Source organism: Onychostruthus taczanowskii, unplaced genomic scaffold (genome assembly GCF_017590055.1).
Source record: "Onychostruthus taczanowskii isolate IOZ18803 unplaced genomic scaffold, ASM1759005v1 scaffold43, whole genome shotgun sequence".
NCBI lineage: Eukaryota > Metazoa > Chordata > Aves > Passeriformes > Passeridae > Onychostruthus > Onychostruthus taczanowskii.
The window spans coordinates 6,777,686-6,794,422 of NW_024501792.1; the positions used below are offsets into that span (position 1 = coordinate 6,777,686).

Here is a 16,737-nt window from a genome sequence, read left to right on the forward strand (position 1 = left end):
GGCCTGTTCAAAGTCTGGTATCACCCATTCCAGTTTCATTAAACATCATATTCAGGCAGGCTTTTATTCCCTTAATAGATCACCACTTATGTATTTAGGATAAGCATTTTGATAATCAGCAGTGGAAAGGCACAGGCAAGAAGGGCTGGTTTCTAACCCTACTGATTTATGCACCACTTGACTGAAACATGCCTGGTGAAAGCCAGTTAATAAAACTCCTTTGCTTCAGATCCAAGATGTGAAGTTCTGAAACCCCAACATGCTGCTTGACACTGGGCCAAATCATTTAACTCTGCTTTGTTCTCTCCAAGAGGGTTAAGGATGAAGTAATTAACACTGCAGTTAATGGCACAGCTGGGTTAGGAATTACAGCCTGTATCATTTCATCCCCAGCTTCGTGATCGTATTTCTGCTCCAATAAAAAACACATCCCTGAGAAAATGAGCCTCAAAACCGAAAGTAACAATGCCCCAGGAAATGCTGCTCACTGTGGGATCTGTGTGCCATTCCCACTCCCAGCATCACCCACTGTCCTCCTGTCCTCAGGAGGGAAGAAATGCACCTGCCTGGGGAAAGCTGCAGAGAGCTGGAAAAAAATCTGCAGGAAAACACCATGATTTAGAAGACAGAGGTGAAATGTCAGCCGCAGAAAGGAGACCCTCACCTTTGCAATAGATGTTTGAAAGAATTTGGGGGTTGAAAGACTAAAAATTTGCTGCTTCAATTTTCCTTTGCACATCAAGAGGAGGAGACCTGGCTTCACAGCTCCAGATCCACCACGGGAGAGGTTTCCCACTTAACTTAAAGCAGAGGAAACCAATTTGGCAACTCAGAAACAAGAAATCAACAACAACAACAAAACCGAAACCAAAACAAAAACAAAAACAAAAAAACTCCAAAAAAACCTCAAAATTTTTAATCAATGTCATGATTTTGAAAAAGGCTCAATACAGTTTTCCTGAAGATTTCTACATGTTGGGGTTTGACCACATTGCAGCTGAATAAAAAGATTCTACACAAATTCACACAGCAAGTTCAGTCTAATTCCCTGAGGTGATGGAGTGGAAGGAAGGGTGATGTGATCAAGACGACCTTCTCCAGCAGTTAAAGCAATCAAAGTGCACCCTCATTTAAAGACTTGAAAATAATGGGACTGTATTTACATCTTTATCTGCACTTGAGAGTACAAATGGATTCACTACACAGCTTCTAAGGCTTCTGGCAATTCCTGCCAGACTTCTGCTCTGAAACGTGCTGGCTGCAGTGGTGAGAGTGAGTGCAGAGGATGGTACATCCTATTTTAAATAATCCTGGGAATCAGGCTCATGTGCAGGGTCTGTACCCCCACACTGGATCAACATGGATGTCACAGCACCCAGCTCTTTAACACACTCCAGTCTATCAACTCACATCATTTCTTTAATCTATGTCTATAAAACTTCCATGATAAACTCTTCACAAACCCTTCCCACTGAGATGCCAAAATGCAGAGCCATTATTCATCCTGTGAAGGTGTTCTGGACTTTTACTGCAAATTGGAAAAGCTCCACATGCAAAATTTAGCCTTTAAAACAGTCAATTCTTTGAGCTTTTGCCAGATTCAGATTATTCTACTGCTGAGGGAAATTCAAACTTGGTCACAACATCACAGAAATACTGGAAATGATACTGAAGATTTTCTCTCTGACACAATTATCAGCACTTGATAACCATCCGTGCACCCTTATTAATTTTTAATAGCCACTATTTAATTCAATGCCATCTGAGACAGAGAGCAAGGAAGGCTGAAGATGCTGCAGGTAATATTAGTCCTTAAAGGATTACGTTTGGTGGCATTTTCCTGCCCATCAGTGGCCTGGATGGAAAGGAAAACAACTTTGTGAACTTGCAGCAATGAAACAGGGAGAGGAGTAGGGGCAGAAAGGAGGGAGAGTAGGAAGAAAAGCAGCTTCTGAGCACACTCCCCTTCACACAATGTTTCCTCTGGGCATGTAAAACCTCAGAGCAGCAGCTGGGGAAGGAGCTTTCCTCCCAGCTGGCCTAGGGAAAACTCCGGCCTCACCCCAAGACAAGCCTGGAATATTATCTCTAGATATAACCACATTCACACATCTTTATATGCATGTGCATTATGTATATTTGACATTATTTTAATTTATAAAATAAATAGCACAACATATATATGTCTGATTCACCACACATGTCAAGCTGGATTCTTTTCCACAGGAGAGTAAAATACCTCAAATCCCAGGAGCACTCACGCAAAACACCGACACATGGATCTTGTAAACACTAAAGGCCAAACCAGCTAAAGAACTGCTCTATAACAGCTGCATTTGGGTATATACATTTGGGGCAGATGTAAATGAGTGAGAAGTCACTACAAAATTTAATTCTGGCCATTAGAATAGAAATAGAATTTTATTTAAAATGCCACTTCCTCAACCTCTCAGCAGCTCTGCCCTTGCAATGAAATGTGACACTGTTATATTAATAAAAGTTCTGGTGTACAGAAGCCATTAAGCAATTCCCCTGCAGATGAATGAACCCTTCTTCATTGTAAATTGAGAACCAAATGTACTGGAACAAATGTTTACAGGACATTTCACAAAAGGCCCTGCCCACTTTCACACCCACCCTTTTGGAAGTTCTCTGGTAGGTCAAGTTGATTAATTGAGTTAGAACTTATATATTTGTACATGACACAATTGTGTCGAGAAAACATCTCATGTCCTTTTCCTCCTTCTCAAATCCAGCCAGCTGCTCCCCTTATTTATGGTATTTCTGTGTCCTATCAGGAATTGAAACCCTCTGGTGCCTTATGCAAGCATCAAGTCTTGCCTGTTCACACCGAGCTGTGTCACAGGCCAGAAAAACCTACAGGACATCTGTAGGGTGATTTGTATTAAGTAAACTTCATCTCAAGTAAATGTAAACTTTGTATTAAATAGATGAATATTCAGCTTGACGTCCCTAAACTTTACAGTTACTGCCTGTTTATAATACTGTAAATTTTAAATACACCTTTCACTAGATGAGAACCTCCCCTATGGCTTTGAGGGAGTCTCACATCCACAAATCCAACATATTTTCACATTTCTGTTTGCATAAGAGAGGCAGAATCACAAAAAGGGGGGTTGTGGAAAGAGCTCCTCAAGTCAAACAAGAACAGAACTCTTAAAACATTGTGGGACCCCTACAAGAGTGTTCCCATTACTCAGGTTCTTTGGCACACCCCCAGTGCCACAGCAGAGGAGAAACACAATTGTTGTGGCTTTGGTGCCATGTGACACCCCAGTTCATGGCAGGACACAAGATGGTGACAAATTCCTTCCTCAGGTGCTGATGGTGTGAGAGCCCCGCCAGGCTCAGGTCAGAGTCATTTCTCTGCCTGCCCCATCCCAGCTGGACAGGCAATGGACTCCTTAGATTAAATGCCAAATATGATTTAGAGCTGTTCTCCTCCTTGGGGACATCAGGCACTGCAGCTTCTCCTGGCTGCTCCCCCCACCAGTGACTTTTCTTCCTGACCTCCAGCTGAGAGGTGAGAGCCCATGAGAACTGATTTATTGGTTTATTTATTACTTCTATCACACTGTTGTTGTGCCTGAAGATTGTTCCCCTGATGGAAAAGCACAGCTCTGCCCTACAGAACCAACAATTCAAGAGGATTTAGAGCTCTGCAGAAAGTGATGCTTCCCAAGATATAAATTTTACCTCAAAGGCTACAGTTTCATTAAGGCCTGTGCTGACACCAACTGAGATTGAAAACCAACGAGCTTCAAACACTATCTGATAACATCTCACATTTGTTTTGTTCAAATAACTTGCACAAAAGGCAAAAAATAACCCATCCTAGCCTGGGTGGAGCATCCCTGTCTTTCCAAATGTAACAAGTAGAGTTTTGATCCCATTACTCTCAATCACAGTTTGGAAACATAATCCAGCAGTGAATCAACAGAGAAATACCTTGAAAACTCTGCTTCAGAAGGTTTAAAACAAGTCAATCAAGATGTGAAGTGCTGTGGGTGTCACTCTACAATATATGACAGCAGAATTAAGTCAACTTTTCACATCTCATGAGCTACTCACTGCCACCAGGAAAGGAAGAAAAATTATTAAACATGAACTGAGATTTGACCCAAAGTTTATAAACACTTGGGCAAGAAGTTGGAATCACGAGAGAAACCCTGATGTAACTTCACTTCTGACCTCAGACTTCTACCACAAACACACACAAAAATTAGGAAATTACATTAGGGAGATGGGGAAAATACCAAATAGCCCTCTCAGCCCAATTTTCCAAGTAAACTCTGTGTCCATGAAATTAAAGCTAATACAGTGGAAAGGGAGAAAATAATCACACAATATGGAAAGCAGAGATAGCTCTGCTCTCAGACAAGCCCCAGGGAAAATGAAAGAGGAGATGGGAACTGCAGGCTGACAGTGCTGACCTGATGAGGATTTAATTTCGCATGTTTCAAATCAGCTTTGTCAACACCTCCCTGATTACATTATGTCCATCTGTATTATATAAAACAAGATTTCTGAAGTCTGACTCCAGGATCACACAATACGAAGCTGGAAAAGCCTGGCAAGGGCAGCTCCAAGCCCACCTCATAAATAATGCCAAATGGATTGTGCCCAATCCTTGGCCACAGAGCGAGAACCTGGCACAACTAAAGGGTTGCTCTGATTGATTGGACAATGTTGAAAGCTGTAATTGCCACTTTTGATGGAAGTTCATCACAGGAGAGCCAAAATCCAATTAGCTGGGAAGGCACAGCACAAGGAAAATCAGGAGAGTAACAGTATATTACAATAAGAGGATATCTAAAAATCACTGGAATGAAACGTCATTCCAATATCAGCACAGAGCAAACTGGATTCCTCTGCACTCTGGGTGCTCCAGGGCTACTCATATGATGCATTTATTTATTGCCTGGTTCTGAGCTGAGCTCAGTGGGTTTCAGCCTGGAGGATGTGGATATGTGAGGGTCTCAGAACTGCAACTGCGAGCAGCTGGAGTAAAAAAATTAAAACAAGCTCACTGTGCTGTGGAGCTCTTTAGTTCATGTGCCCTTCTCATGGAATGCAGGCTTCCCTGGCAGATCTATCCATGTGCCCAAATAAAGGAGGCTGGGAAACTCTAAACCATGGGAATAGAGGTCCAAGCAGGATCAGCACTGTTACAATGAAATCCCATTTTACTGGTTGTGACGGCTTTCAAAAATTAACTACGTTAGTTACAGCCACAAAGGTAATTTAAAAATATTTAAAATACCAAATGTCCTGTTTTTCTCCATGTTCAAATTCCAAATTCATGGCATACCTATGCCCAGGGAGCCTGAGATCACCAATGCAATAGGGTGATGTGGAAGGGCTCATGGGATCCCCAATACCAATTACTGACATTCAGCTACAGAAGGCAATTGGTCACCACAAACCACCTCACACAAACTTGTAGTTCTGGGGTTTCTATTCCTACAAAGATTATTTTTTTAAAGAAAATAATCACTTCCAATTTGATGTCCATCTCTACCTGTGAAATGAGATTCTCAGCTGCCTGAAATCTTTTTCTCTAAGGAAGGAATGTGGGGGTTTGGGGTTTTTTTTTTCATTAACTTCTCTTCTTAGAAAAGTTAGAAAAACTTTTTTAAAATTAGATATAGGAAGTTTTAAATAAAGATCTCTTTGCAATCAGAACTATCACTTGATTAATTTTTAAAATGCCAGAGTGGACATGACAGCCCTTCCACTGTGTATGTTCTTCTGCAGAGGGAGGCAGACAAGGCCAGTGACACTGCAGAGATTAATTAACATATTGGTTTCCTGCCCTGCTCCAGCTCTCTGGCCATGCTTAAATATAAGCTCCAATATAGTCAGACAATTATCTTTGCTCAAGGGCTTTACTGTGGTTTCAGACTTCCAAATTGTCTTGTTTATTCACTTACAAGAGCATTTAAACCACATTTTCAGAGCTGTCAAAGAAAAGTTGCACAAACAAGACAAGATTACCTGGAATTTAAAACCTGTGGGCAAATGGGCAAGTCTGGGCAGGGCAGTTCCCCTTTTAGCAAAAAAAAAGGCATCTCCAGGTACCACAGGCAGCCTCTCTCACCTTGGGAATCAGCTTTTTATTCCAAACTGACTTCTTGGTGTCCCTGACACTGAGCATCTCCCAACCCCTCCTAACCCTCACTGCATAAACAAAGCCCCCAAACCCAGGGGGAACACATCTTTAAACTGAAAAAGGGTAACTTTAGATCAGATATTTGTAAGTAGTTCTTTTCTTTGAGGCTTACACTGGCACAGGGTGCCCAGAGCAGCTGTGGCTGCCCCTGAACCCCTGGCAGTGCCCAAGGCAGTGCCCAAGGTTGGAGGGGGCTTGGAGCACCCTGGGAGAGTGGAAGATGTCCCTGCCCATGGCAGAGGTGGGATGAGATGGGCTTTGAGGTCCCTTCCCACCCAAATCAGTCCAAGATTTTGTGATTCCAGAGCTTGAGGGCACTGCCTATGCTCTCACATAGTCAAAGGGTTGTCCCAGCAGGACCTTGGCACTACTGGGTGGGTTCCAAGGTACCAAACAACTGAAAATTTCTCCCATCCATCAAGGAAGGGAAGGAGGATGGAAGAGGAGAAGCCAACACTGTACTATAAACAAACCTTCTGATTGTTTCCTTTCCTCCAAGCACAGTTCTGTAGGTACACAGTAAAGTCAACCCCAAACCACCATCAGTAAATCTCTACATCTGAAAGCAGAAAAAAGCAATAGACTCACTTTAGTCTGTCCTACCCCTCCACCATGGTTTTGGCAGCCTCTTGTCTCACCTGGTTGTTTTATGTCTCAGCTCAGTACCATCCATCTCCAAGTACATAAGTGAGTACAGAGAGATGCACTCCATGTTCTGGAAGGGAATGGAACATGGAACTAAGAGCTTTGTGCAACTGGGCTGTAAGAATCTGCATCCAGGTTTTGCATAACTGGCATTCCTTTAAGCACTTCATGAAAAGAGTAAGTTATTGGAATATTTGGCTTTTGCAAGCTCAGAGACATGTTCTTAGTTATTAAAAAGCTTTATAAAAATAATCACAGAATCCTCATGCTTTTGCATAGGTATTACTGAACAAACCAGCTCTTTTATTTGGCAACACATAAAAGATGGTATTTTAGTAGGTGCTCGGCATTTTCTTTCAGAAGAACACAGTGACTAGTCAATAAAAAAATTCCTCAGGAATAGGTTTCTCTCATAACTTTGCCCAGGATGAGAAAAATAATTAGGAAATCACTGAACAATCAGAATCTCTGAGCCCTGGCTTGGATTTCTTTTGTTTGACTCAGGAACAAGTATAAAAGTAATAAAAAAAAATACCTCTAGGGAAAAGGGCATGAACCTCATATTTACCATTAATAAACTGCTACAAGCAACTCTAAAGTTGGAACACAGAAGGGTGATGGGAAAAGATGATGCTCCTGTCCTCCTGCTTCACCGAGGAGTCTGAACTTGGGCACGTCAGCAAAGGTTCCTCGTGGGCCAGAGCGATGTCCTGCCTTGGAGCCCTTCCCACCCCCACTGGCTGTGGTGGGAATGATCCACATCCCACAGCAGGGCTCAGCCTCGCTGCCTGTCCTCACCCAAGGGACACCAATAGGGACCTCTCACCAGGCTCTCAGTCAGAAGCTGTTCCCTGCACTTCCTCTGCAATCTCTTTTTGTTTGTCTTGGTAAAACCAAGCTCTCTCCCAGCCAGCCCTTCTCCAATGCCCAGCAAGTGCTGTTCTGCCCCTGGCTGGACCCTTCAGACCTCACCATCACACAAAGCAGGAACAAACCCCACCTGCTCCCAGCTGATTCCAATGCAGCACACATTAAGGGAGAGCCCATATTGTACAGAATGACCTAAACCTAATCCAGGACATACATCTGGGCTCATCTGGGGTTTCTTTGCAGTTCAGTCCCAATGCAAAGCCATAGCAAATTTACTCTTCCCTCAAAGAAGCACATCCTGGAAAATGATGTTTTCAGCACACTGAATGATCAAGAGCAATCACTTCATCAGTTACAGTCAGCCCCATGTGTTGTAAAATGACAACTGTTCATAACATGAAACAATGTTCAGAACCTGCCCAGTCAGACAGCTGCTGAGCAGGGAAACCTTTCTCCAACTCAAACATTTATATGGAGCCTGAAACCCACCCAGAGCTACACTTTCTATCCATCCCACACCTTCTATCCATCCAATACATCCAAACTGCCTGTGTATGTGGTTATGGGGCACTCTGTGGTTAATCCAGGGGAAAAAATCCACCCATAGCAGACTCGCTAGTGAATTCTTACAAGGAAATGAATGGAAATGAACTCTGGGACACCAGAACCTGAATAGCTGAACAAATAATAAAAGATAAGCATAAGCAAATAAATAAAGAGTAGCTCAGTCACTCTGACTTAAATAAATAGTCTTAAATGATGGGTGGTCCTTGCATCATATTTACAACAGCCCTCCTCCTACCCTCCTATTATCACTGCACTTGAGTGGTATCAAAAGCAAACAGGAGGCTGCTCAGTCCTCTCTCCATCTAGAAATCACTACTTATATATTTCACTATTACTGCTCCTACTGGATAGCTCCTGACCAGCTAAATGGAATTCAATGGAGGCCTCCAACTGCAGCAAGTCATCATCAAAGACAGATTTAAGCAGGTGGGGGTCACACAGGCAGGGAATGTGCAAAGCCACACAGTAATTAATTCTCGACAGCACAGCCGTGAATCCAAGCCATTCGTGATTCCCTGGGCTCCCAGAGCACTGGGACAGACCTGCCCTGCCACCCCCCTGCACAGGCATTTCTGAAGCAGGGAATGGGAAGATGGAAGTGGGAGGGGGGCAGAGACACAGGGGGGACAGGGAGAAGCAGTGCCTGAGAGCCGCAGACCTTCGGGGGCACAGCGGTCAAACCCTCCTGCAGTGTCTCTGAGGACATTTCCCTTCAGTGACAACACACCCAGCACTGATGAAGTCTCTAACAACTAGGAACACATTTACTTTGGCTTTTGGAATAATTTACAATTGTTAATTAGCACTTTCAGTGAATAATAAAACCCTCAATAACCAGGAAAGAGCTCCTCGCTCTCCCTTGCCTGGCTCTCAAGGGTCCAGCTGCAGCCACTACTGTCCCTTCTCCCCTCAACACCCACAGCAGTGTGGGACAAAGGCAGCCAAGCTGGCACACACGGCTGCTCTCAATGGAAACCCTGCTGCTTGGTTTCCTGCTGCCTCACAGATGAATACAGAAAGAATAATTAGTCAAGCCTTCAGACTAATTTAGATGTATTTTTCTTTTTGGAGGGGAGACTGAAAAATGGTACATCATAAACCCAAACCTTAACTCTAAAGCTGCTCAGAGGAGCACAGCACTGAAACACCAGGTGCAACCTGGTTACATGGACTTCTGATAATAAACAGTGACTCCAGTTATGCTGAAAGCTGTACTTGGATACGCCAGGAGACCAAAAACATCAATGCAAGGACTGCCTACATCAAAGCAGGCAAGAGGCATGTAGAGTATCTTCACCCATTTTCCAAAAACCAAAGTAACTGACAGATCATGTAAGTTGTCCAGTGTTTCTGAGGAAGACTGGCCCTAAAGTAGGAAATAACTTCCATTTCCCAGTCCATCACATAAGGAGTTATCAAATGTCTTATCAGGGCCTGGAGGAAGAAGAATCGAGGCTCAAGGAGAACAATACCCCCCCATGCAGGGGATCACATCCCGCTCTCTCCCACTCCTTGCCATGAGATGCTGTATCCTGATGGAGCAAAGACAAGAGCCAGCCCAGCTCCCAGCAGGCACTCAGGGCACTCTCCTGAGGAATATGAGAAGGCTCTCTCAGAGAAGGCTCAGGAGGGGAGCTCTGCCCTTTCCCAACCTGTGCCTCTGAGCATGGAGAGTTTATGCAACACCTCCTCTTCACTCATTACTTTACTAATTCCTTCCAAAGAGGAGAAAATGAGAAGAGAAAGCAGCACAATACGCACAGAAGGACTGACTAGGATCACTGAGCAGGGAATCTCTGGGCTGCAGAGAGCAGCACCCCCAAAGAGCTCAGAGCCAGCACCTCCAGCAGGCTCCAGGGACACAGCCCTGGCCGTGTTCCCACAGGGAGCAGCTCCCATCTCCACCTGATGCCTAGCAGAGGGGCTTGCCCATCTCTACAGACACTGCCCTGCAGGAAAAGTGAACCCATTCCACACAGGGCTGGCGTTGTGCTGGGCCAGGAGAGCTGCCAGGCCCCGGGAGCTGCTGTGGGCTGCTCAGAGCTCCAGGGTGGGGACCCTGGGGCAGCCACAGCAGCACTTTGGGTCACCTGCACAGCTGTGGCTGCACAGAGAGGTCATGAGGGACATCATCACCTCAGGGACCTCCTTCTGACCTGGGCCACCTCCTGCCCCGTGAGCCATAAAGAATCCTCTGCACCTCAGAGAATCCTAGAAGGTCTGGGCTGGGGGGAACCTTAAGGATCATGTAATTCCAGCTCCCAGGCAGGATGCCACTCACTAGATCCAGCTGCTAAACCAGACCCAGGATCCTGCCCTGCTCCCAGCCTGTGTCTCCTCCTACTAACTGAGAATCTGGACATTTATCTTTGCTTTGCCAATGCTGGAGCTGGAGCTCCGTGCCCAATGGAGGGGCATGCAGTGCCTCATCATGCAACAACTCCCTAATCCCCTGGAAATGCCACAGATCAGGAAAAAGGAATAGCTTTGTTGGTTGTTATTTCTAATTAACTGGGGGGGAAGCATCTGAAACACAAACACTTCTGATAAAAAATGAGAGGTCACATTTGTGGTTTAATTTTAAAAGCAAACTATAAACAACAAAATGTAAGAATTAAAGAAAAAACCTGTGCCTGAGAACAAGATTTTAAAACTGGGAAAAATGCAACCTTTTAAAGCAAAACATTTTAATTGCACTGCTTCAAAATTTTGTGGGCTTATGGAACCTCTTTAATTTTATATCTGGGCAGACAAGAAAGTCTCTGAAATACCAACCCAGTTTCAAAGGCAGAAGGAAGGAGGGGTAAAGAAAGAGGAAAACATAGTCAAGATTGAAAAGATACTCAAAGAACAGAGACCCTCTCTAATACATTATAGGGGATGAAAAATATTAATTGCCTAAGCAGATGCCATGCATGGAAAATCAAAAGCAAACAAGGTTTCCTGTGCCCTCGACTCATGTCTGCATCCACCAGCTGCCTCTGTGCAAGGAAAATGAACAATTTCAAAATGTGAACATCACAGGAATAAGAGGTCCCTGAGCACAGGACAAATCCTGCCACTAGAACGTGCCTCACTCACCCTGATCACAGAGGGTACCATGGGAGCAGCACTGCAGGAGTGCTTGGATGGCGTGCAGGTACACTGCACGCAGGAGGAAACCAGAAAGGGACGTGACAACTGAGTCAGACCTCCAGAAAGCAAAGCTCACAAAGGACTGGTGAGCTGGGCAATGACTCAGCAGGAAGAAAAAAAAATACAGCAGCTGATAGGCAAGTCTTTTCAGTAAGGACAGGTACCATAAAAAAGTAAGTAAAGTATTAAAGAGACAGAAGCAGAGTTCCCAGGCTGGAACTCTGCCTATGTGCACAGAGCTGTCTCTGCTGCTCATCCATTCCAATCCCCTCCCAGCACACCTGAGCAGGCAGAGGAGCAGGAAAGCCTGGCTTTAACCCCTGCTGTCTCCCAGCACCTGCCACACTCACTGCAAAGGTGATTTTCTTGGTGAGCCACGTGAGAGGAAGCTACAGCCCGGCCAGAAGTCAGGAAAGCACAGAGCAGAGAGAATGCCAGCCTGGGGAAGCCAGGGAAAGGAGGAGTGTGGCAAAGCAGGAGAGTCAGCCTGCTGCCCTGCCAGGCCCAGGAAGGTGACAGAGCATCACTGCACCTCCTCAACTGTCCTCCTGAGCATGAAATCCCACCTCCTGCTTCTCCTGCATAACTTTCCAGGAGGGCTCTGCCATGACTGTTGAGGCTCAACAGATCCTCCTGGAATGGGAAGATTAAATGTAATCTGTAAAATAAAGATAACATGCTCCAACCAGATGGATGAGCAAGACAAGCTGTGCAGATTTCACTGCTCAGTTTGAACATATTCTCACTCACACTCTCCTTTGCAAACCTTTATGCAAATAGCTTTTCAAGAACATTTAATCTTCCACCCCCCCAAATTACCACAGCAGCATCCCTGTCCCTTCAGTCTGGAGCCCAGAGAGACCCCAAGGCACTGGGCATCTGCCTGGCCCGAGCCAGGTGACATTCAGTGACATTTGAGCAGATGCTCATGGGCTCTGCAAGGCAGGAGCAGAAAGGAGATGGATCAGGTAACTGCAATTCCTCTCCATCACTGCTCCCTGGCAAACCCAAGCCCTTGAAAAGCACTGTGTCTTATCTCTCTGCCTTTTGAATCTCACCTGGCGTGGTTCCACTGGTGTCAATTCTGCATCTCTGCCACCACTCTGCTTCTGCACCAGGGTAATAAAATAGGAGAAGATGCCAACAGCTGCTCTGTACAGCAGAATAACTGTATAGTTGTGTTGGCTGGAGCAGGGAACTATAAAATCAGAGGGAAGGGGAGAAAAGGGCAGCTGAAAGGTAACAGCACTAGGAATGACACTCTAAACGTTCTCCTTTGCCACCAGACCACCCCTGATAGCCAGCACAAGCTGTGAAAACTACTGAGAAAATTAACCCCTTCAAGACAAGGGAAGCTGGGGCTTCATGACTGGCACACAGAATTATGTGTGTTAGAAGAGCTGGCAGTGAGAGATCAAGGGGGACCCTGGCCTGCTGTATCACAACCAGTTACAGTTAAAAACAGGAAGCCTGGGTGAGGACAATCACAACATCTGCAACATCCTCCTAACATCTGTGTCAACATCCAGCCCCTCCAGCCCTCAGGTACAGCTCAAGGGACTCAGGGGTTGGGATGAACAAGGACAATCCTGCTGAAAATACAACCCACCTTTCAACCCTCTTTCAAAAGACCAACAGGAATAAAATAAAAATTTTCCCTGAAGTAATTTTTCTGCTTGAGCCGTGCAGCTTTTCACAATTAAGTAAAAATGTTCCTGTAAAACAGCTATTTTTGTTACTCCTTCTTTAAAAGTGGTGTAAATAATGCACAAGAAGACTCAGCATTGCCTTAGTCAGTGAAGTCTGGAATAAAACCCAAGAGTGCCAGCTGCTGTCTGTCCTCCATAAAAGCCTTCTCTCCATAAAACATGACCATGGACACTTTTTTAACCCATGCTGACAACCTCTTTGCACACAAACACTGAGGAACAACACTCCCCCTCCCAGGAACTCCCAAAACGCTGTGCTTTGAAGGAAGGAGTAGCTGGGAAGGGCTAAGGAAACATAAGGCACATTGTTTATTTTCAGCATGACTAAGGTAACACTTCATTCCAGTTGCATCACAGTAGAAGCTGGAATATTTCATTGCAACCTTCAATTGTCCTGACTCATGCTGTCAGTAATAAAATACCCTCTTGGGAAAACAAATAAATAGACAAATGATTTGGTTAAGTACCTACCACTGAAAGCACACTGTCCATTATTCTGAAGGCATTCAGAAAGGTTGCAGGTGTGATGTGCTAGAGCAAGTGATGAAGGGATTTACAGCTTTGTCACTTTTACAAGGGAAAAAAACCCAACAAAAAAAAAAGAAAGCATGGAGCAGCTTTTGAAAGCATTTGTCTCAAGCACCCAAAGGGTCGTCTGGAATATGAAAGCATTTCTACTCCACTGGCACTTGTGCAGTGCAGCAGGATAATGAAGTGACTGGGCTATTCCCCTTCCCAAAGCAATGAGATCTTGCTGAAAGCAGCACACATTAATCTCAGTGCCCAGGGAAAGGGCACTAAACAGTGCTGTGCCAGGCTCTTACCCTCTCTCAGTAACCAGGATCATTTTAGAACTGACACCTGCAACAGAGACTTTTTAGTGCATAATGAGTAACTCGGCAAAAAGAGAAGGCTGTGAGAGAATGGGTAAAATTATAGTGAACAAAGGAGTAAAATTACAAGATATAATGCAGCCTCAGCGAACAGGGCAGCCTGACAGCAGCACTTCCAAAGACTCCTGGTGAGGATGTGCCTTACAGAGCCATGGAACAGGCAAGGAACCATCCTGGAAAAGCACCTGTTCCTTGCTCCCACATTACCCCCAGGCTGTCAGAACCCTCAGAAAAGACAGTTCCTCTTGTCATCAGGGCAGGGCAAAGTCCAGTGCAACAAAAATGAGCCTGGTCCCTAAATCTCCTTGCCAAAGAGGACTGGGATTTCCTCCGGCCGTGATGCCGGCGTTAGAAATCTGACTGATCCAGGAGCTGAGTCTCTCTCGGGTCATGGAAAGGCTCATTCCCATGCCAGGCTCCTCTCCCTGCTCTCCCCAGGATGGGCTGGTGGCTTCCCCCAGGGATGTGACTCGGTGATCGGTGTCTCCCTTTCTGTTCCTAGGCAGCTCACAGAGCGAGACTCTATTCCATGTGACAGCCCAAGCCACAGCTCCCTCTCTCCTCTGAGGTTTTTCATTCCCAGAGACAAACGAGCTCATTTGAAATGTTCTCTGCAAACTTTGTGCAGAAATCAGGGGTGGGTTTTTTAAAATATTTTTTCCTTATTTGGAAAAACATTTCATAAACCATTGAGACGAAAAAACAGGTTGGGTTGGGAGGGAGCTTGAAGACCACCCAGTACCAACCCCTGCCACAGACAGGGACACCTTCCACTATCCCAGGCTGCTCCAAGCCCTGGCCTTGGACACTCCCAGGGATCCAGGGGCAGCCAAAGCTTCTCTAGGCAACCTGTGCCAGGGCCTCACCATCCTCACAGGGAAGAATTTCACCTCAATTTCCCATTCAGCCCTGCTCTCTGGCACTGGGAAGCCATCCCCCTTTCTCCTGGCACTCCAGGATCTTCAATTTAACTATCTCTAAGCAATCTAAGTGACCTCTTCAAGCTTGCTGTTTTATTTTTCAAGCAGTAAGTGAACAGGCAACACAACCCAGACCTGATGCCTCCCATTATGTCATGGAAAACCCATAGGAGAGAGCATGGTTAATGAAAAATACAAACCTTTCTGTTCCTGAATGGAGACTGAAATCTTTTTGTATTCCCATTATATAATTAAAGCTTTCAACACACTTGTTTTATCGTAAATGCAGTAGTAATTAAATATGTTCTCTAAAATAACAGGATTTTATTTTCCCTTGCAAGCAAATCCAGTGCACAGCTAGAACAGAAGATGCGCTGCCACACAAAATGTGTCTGCACGTGACGCTTCCTGTTAGACCACACTCACACCATGCCAACACTTCCCACTTTCCCATCTCCCACAAACAGCCAGCACCAACCCTTTCACACAAAGCAACACAGCAGGAATGGTGACAGAAAACAGGGAACCAGCCCCTTTCTCAGATCTGACATCTGTTTTCCCCTGATATGGCTCCACACACTCATTACTCCACAGAGAGCCAGTCAGGGTCAATTCACCTCTGTAAGCACACTCAAGTAGCAAAAAGCATTATTTTTATGAAGTTCTGAGGCTCATGACAGTGGCAAAAGTTATCCCTTGGTGTGCTTGTTTTTCCTTCCTGTTCTGTTGGCACAGAAAGTGTCAAACATCAGTGGGTGCTGTTTCTCTGATTTACTGACTTAGGGGAGTTTTTTAGGATAGCTGGGAAAGGAGAGATATTTGGGAAAGGATATTTGAGAGACAAGGCATCAGAAGCCTTATAAATGCTTTATTTATGGCACCGGCAAAAGCAAAAATATTTCATGCCATGAGAGTACACACCTGGACATATTCTAACGTATGCATTGGCTGTTGTCTTCCTTTGAATTCCTTATTTCTCCAAAGAGATCTGTATCCCAATTTTTAAGAAATACATGTGCAAAGGTAAAATCAAGAGTGGGCAAACAACAGTATCCAGAAGGATGTGCAGTTTCTGTTTCAATATTCCCCCTCTCTAACTGTGCTGAACACACAAAAGCTTCTTCCCAAACCAGTATTTCCTGTTTGTTCCCTGTGCTGCACAGGTGACTGAGCTTCCTGCTGATTAGCACTTTCAGAACCTGATGGATGATGATAAAACACCTTTAAAGCCCCAGCTGCTACAGGAATCTCAACACTCGGGCCAGAGCTTCCCACACATGACTTGGCAGCCAAAGGGGCTGGAGCACAGAGCTCAGCAGGTGACACCTCCAAAGTCCATCCAACACCACAGCATCCATTTCATCCACAATTGCAGAACTCCTTTCTACCAGAAAGCAGGAGTCTGAGGCTATTTCCCATGAGCCTTCCTGTTCCTTGCACCCAGACTTTGCTTTGTCCTCAGCAGGCACCAAGGAAATTTCTGTGTCTGCACAAGAGAGAATGGGCTAAAACCCTTACCTTCTGTTCTTTTGTGAGCCACAGGGGATTTGTCAAAAATGTTTCCTAAGCAGAGGCTCGTCCTGATTCAGAAAGGGGCCAGATACTAATTAAACATGCTGTATGTGCAGCAGCAATGGTTTTACATCTCAGTGGTGTCTGTTTCCAGTGCCATATCCAATGTCTATTCCTTGTTAGCTGTAATCAGATCCAAACTCTCATTTACAAAGTCTGCATAAGGCAGAGCAGCACCTTTTCTCCCAGTGTCACTGTGGAGTTTGTGAAACATGTTACACACTCCGAAGTCA

The 16,737-nt window shown here is 45.0% G+C and overlaps 1 protein-coding gene across 1 annotated transcript in view; it reads right to left on the reverse strand.

Annotated features, from left to right (window-relative positions):
* ARHGAP32 (Rho GTPase activating protein 32) overlaps positions 1 to 16,737 on the reverse strand; it is a 229,760-nt gene that overhangs the window by 140,196 nt on the left and 72,827 nt on the right. The window lies entirely within an intron of this gene.